Source organism: Armigeres subalbatus, unplaced genomic scaffold (assembly GCF_024139115.2).
Source record: "Armigeres subalbatus isolate Guangzhou_Male unplaced genomic scaffold, GZ_Asu_2 Contig1268, whole genome shotgun sequence".
Taxonomy (NCBI): Eukaryota; Metazoa; Arthropoda; class Insecta; order Diptera; family Culicidae; genus Armigeres; species Armigeres subalbatus.
In genome coordinates, this window is record NW_026942032.1 from 31,838 (window position 1) to 37,140 (window position 5,303).

Below are 5,303 nucleotides of genomic sequence, written 5' to 3' on the forward strand. Positions count from 1 at the left end.
GTCTGTCAAACATGCAATAAGATATTTTATTTTACTACATTCTTTGTACATTGAGTACGATAATGCTTGATGTACTGCATTTTTAGGCCGTTCTATCTGAACTTCGAAGCAGTTCATATGATAATATAGCTCAAATCATTCTTAAAACTACTGGAAAATTTATTTGAATTCCTTGTCTTCTGGCCAAACTATGAACCCGTCCATAGCATCAGCCAAAAGAGCAATATTTTCGTATATGATTCTTCTTATACTTGATGTTGAACGCTGGAGCTGTATCGCCAAATGCCAATATGCCTTATTCAGCTGAAGTTTTTGAAATATGATAAACATATCTCGTACACTTATACCAGTAGCCTCACGTGGAATGATTCCTTGAGAATTCCATTAGCATTACATTTGAATTATTTTTAATTGCTTCTATAGTAAATTCAATTTGAGTTCTTTTGATTTGCTAATTAATAATCACTCGGAAGCGATGCTTCTGTTGATGGGAATGAACACATGCTCGTGGCAAAAGGCTTGTAAGAATCCGTTGATTTAGACTCGATTGTGGTTATATTACTTTCCCATGTACTGCAATCTGCGAAACAACGAGAAAAATTAGAAACAACTTGAAACTATTTAAAGTTAAACCACGATTAAATTGACTGTTTTTGCCAATTCGGTGCTAACGTTTTCCCAATGATGATTTTTTTTGATTAGTTTCATTGATGTGAAAACAACTGATCCATGTTCCATCCATACATATGGATGCTAAATGCATGTATAATTCTTTTTTTAATAGTGCCATGTGTTGCAGATTCGGATGGGAAGTACAGATCTTCAAAAGTGTATTTGGAATAACACTGAATTATTGTAACATTAGGTTTTCTATTCTTTTCATATTTTAACACACTTTAACCATCTTCGTGATACAGCGCGATATTCAATCAAAAACCATAAAACCGCCCATAAGGTTCGGACTTCCCACTATACCTCCTCCGCCGTTGAATCCCCAGTGAATAGAAATTTAATCTATTCGCATAAAAGGACAATACCATCGTTGACAATGATGTTGATGATGATGATGCACTTAAGTGATTTTTTCCCTCGCACCCACGCTTTGTCACATCCAATTCTCCCCTGAATGGTTGGTAACGGATACATTGTGACAAAACAGGAATGGCCTGATGGTTTGCGATGGTTCTCGCTTGCCTCCGCAGAGCTTCCATCAATGAGGGTATAAGTATTTCTCGTTCACCGCCATCCGCCACCTTCGACCGTGTCGATCTCGCTTTCACTCTCAACCCCAGTGGTCATTAATCTTGTTTCTTTCACCGGCGAAAGAAGCGATGAAAGCAGCGTAGCAGCGTGCCAGAGTGCCGACGATTATCCTCCACTTGAACCCCTCCCGGATTTCGATCTAGGGTTTTGCTTGCTTCGTTTTTCTTATTTTCCCACAGTGCTCAGCCCTGAGCCCTCGGTCCGGATTGGAGATTGAGTGAGCTTTGCGATCATGAATGCGAATAAGTTTATTTTTATGCAAAACGATTTCGGTTTTCTTGGCGCCGCCGCCGGTTCGGTTGCCGTCGTCTCAGTCCTGCCAACGTTATCGCTAATGACGTTGTCGTTTTGTTTATTTTCTCAAGAAGTTGACTCTTTGATTCAATTTTCGTTGAAAAAAAAATGAGTTGAACTCCCAATATGCAATTTTAGGTATACACTGGAGTCGGTTTTTACGCGGGGATACGTTCCGCGTAAATCAAAACCGCTAAAAAAGCCGACTTCACTAAAAATCGATTTTTCGTGGTATTAACGTGCTTCCTAACCTTTTTAAAACCGTCAAAATACTTTTGAAAAATTCGCGTTAAAAACCGCCCAAATTCCGAAAACCGCGTAAAAAACTTATTGTAGATAAAATAGAATGTGTACACAACATAACTTCATGGCCATTCAAAAAAAATCCTTGAGTAAAGCTTTTAGATCTACACGCGTAACCAAAGGTCTGTCGACCTGTTTCAATTCCTGCAGAAAGGCCTTTCAATCTACACGCGTAAGCAAAGGTCTGTCGTCATGTTTCAAATATATTGCATGCTCCTAGTGGCACATGGAAGAAATTCCGAGATGCGCATGAAAATTTCACGTAAATAACGACCCGAATCAGGGAATTCTACGGTTGGACAGAGAGCGACATCGGTCCTCGTCTCCGAGATCGACTGCCACAACAGCTGCTGGACAGATGCACAGTGGTTAAGATTCAACTGTGTTGCTTGCATGGCTTCTTCTTGTTTCCTCTCCGATGGGACACGGAGGTCCACCCATAAAGTGATTACATGCTTGCTTTTTGCTGGCGCAGCTGGACACTTTGGTGACTTATCGCATTCCTGCGCCTTGTGCCTTCCCAATGACGACACAGGTTGCTACGGTCTGGGCCTGCTAGGGACTTATGTCGAGTCTAAGCACCTAGGTACCCGTCCATTGGTGGTGGCTGAAGTTTACTTATTGGGCTTACTGACCAGCCGATTTCAACATCCCTCGCTCCATGATCTAGGGCACCTAGAGTAGGCTAGCTGTGTGCCAAATGGACGACCTTGTACCGCATTGCTCTCTGACGGCAGAGACGACGTCGTCCGCGTTCTTGACCTCGTCCAGTTGCTTGCACTGAAGGGTCACTTCCATCCCCATCGACCTAACCTCGGCGCCGTCACCCAAGATCTCTTTCCGAGCAGCACAAGTCAGACAAAAATGGTTGCAGTAACTTGATTGTGTCTAAATCTGGTCACAGTTGTCTGGTCTGGTCTGGAATCTGGAGTCTGGAGCAACCTATGTGAAGCTTGTGTGCTGCTAGGGTTGGGCCAGTTGTCCCGCTAGCTTGTGCTCCACGTTTCAGCACCAAGATCATTTCACCAGTCCTGGTGCGTCCTGTTCCAGCGCTGAAAGCTTTTCGGTGGCCTGCATTGACGTCGGCGTACTTTTGCAGTTTTCACCAACAAGGCCTCTACTCTGTCCTTGATTTTCTTTGCGAATCGAGATGCGCTCGACTTCCGCTTTGAGCTACTAACTACTTCGTCAAGACAACGTTTGGCCTACTGTTGCCTACTGTTTGGCTTTGCTCTGAGCACCTTTACCGGTTTGCTGCCTGAGCCGTTTTTGTTAGCCAGTCTTTTCCTCGTTGGAAATCAATCGCCTCTTCGCCATATTCGATCTTCCAACGAAGGAGAAGCCTCAGTTATGCACCTTTGACAGCCTTCTCGCTTTCCTAGTTGGCTGATAAAGCTCATGTTCTTGTCTTATGACTCGAACAGCATGGCGGTGCACAAGCAGGTTGTGTTTCAGTTCCTAATGTTCTGCCTTCCGCTTGCGAACTCGATAATGTTATCAGGTTGCTCGACGACCACCGCATCCCGGTAGTGGTCTAAATGTTATCCAATCGGAAAGTTCTATAGAAGTTCTATACCCGAAACACTGTAAGTTCTATGGACGAGCTGAGGCGAAGACGAGTGTAGCCGAACGAACTCTCATTTAGTGTAGCCAAACGAGCATGACGTCATGATTGCAATCCAAGCAATGGAACGTGTGACGTCAAAATCACTTCCACTGCTCACTTTTTCTTCTCACTACTAGCATTCATTCTTTACTTACTTCCCAAATCTAACATTTCTATTCTTGCTACCGTTTTCTTACTTCTAATTTCTCCCTTCTTATTTCTCACTTCTCACTTTTCACTTCCCACTTCGCACATCCTACTTCTCATCCAACTTTTACTTCTTCCTTCTCGCTTCTCATTTTCGCTACTCGTTTCACACCACTCGATTCTTACTTCTCAGATCTTACTTCTCACTATTCACTTCTTACTCTTCACTTCTCACTTTACACTACTTTCTTCGCTTCTCTCACTTTTCACTTCGTTCTTCCTACTTCTTATTTTTCTTAAATCTCACTTATCGTATCTAATTTTTCATCTGTCACTTCTGACTTCTGACTTTTCATTTTCACTTCTCCTTCTCATATCTCACTAGTCACTTCTCGGTTCTCGCTTGTCACTTCTTATTTCTCCTTCTTTTCTCACTTGTCGCTTCTCACTTCACACTCTTCACTTCTCCCTTCTTCTACTTCTCAATTACTTCTCATTCTGCACTTATCACTTCTCACTTGTCGCTCGTCGCATCACTCTCAAAAGTCGCGTAAAGCGACCGCGTACGCGTAAAAAGTGACCCCAGTGTAGTTGATTTGTTTCTGCCTACCGTCTAGATTATAGACACTGTAAGTTCTATAGACGAGCTGAAGCGAAGAGACAGTGTAGCCAAACAAACTCTCAATTAGTGTAGTCAAACGAGCATGATTGCAATCCAAGCAATGAGACGTGTGACGTCAAATTGCTGGTACACTTCTCCATCTTTATCTATTTTTTCACTTTTTACTATCACTTCCACTATTTCTTCTCGCCTCTCACTTCTCAACTATTTGCTTCTCACATCGCTTTTCTCACTCTTTTCTCATATCTCACTTCTCTAAATTCTCTCCATTCACTTCTCGGCTTTCACTTATCCTTCTCGGCTTTCACTTATCACTTCTCGTTTCTCACTTCTCACAGCAATACGTAACTACAGCAAGACTGCAAGACCACGGTGAAGTCGGCTGGGTTAAATTCCCGATCTGGGTAAGGAAGTTTTTTAACTTTCCTATACATAAGAATTTCATTTCAACGTGTTGGCCTCAAGATATATACATTGAAACATCGCAGTAAATAACCATAAAAGTGCCTAATAAACACTGAGGTGCTATTCGGAAATGCCTCAATGTGAATATAATGCCATTGAAAAATAAAATTAAACGTTTTTGAGATTTCCGAAATTCGATTTTTATTAGTATCGGCAATATTTTGAGAATATGGGACTCTGAGTAAATCTTCTGTACAAAATTCCAAGAAATAAAAGGATATTACAAGGTGTCCATTCCTGACATTTTTTGTACTCCAAAATGTGATAGAAGTGTTGATTTTTGATGGATCTTTTAAAAATTAAGTTACTTGGGCTTTTAATTGAGAAACTAAGATTATAATACTGCGTCGTGCATCTTGAACCTCCCATAGGCCATAACTCAGCGGATATATGATTTGCTACAAAGCTGCTGATCATGTTGGATTCAAGAGGAAACCCGGATTGGGCTATTCATTGTTCATGCCTTGAGAAGGCAAGTATGTAGGTTAGGGTGGCTCAAAAAACACTTTTTCAATTTTTTCGATGGGCCGCCCCTTATTCTCTTCTATTTGATGCCCTGATGCTCTGGGCAAAATTTCAGCCAAATCGGTCAACGTTTGGGCG

General features: G+C 41.9%; 1 pseudogene; it reads right to left on the reverse strand.

Annotated features, from left to right (window-relative positions):
• Positions 1-3,637, reverse strand: part of LOC134202554 (uncharacterized) — a 17,157-nt pseudogene extending 13,520 nt beyond the window's left edge.
• Between the last annotated feature and the right edge of the window lie 1,666 nt (positions 3,638-5,303).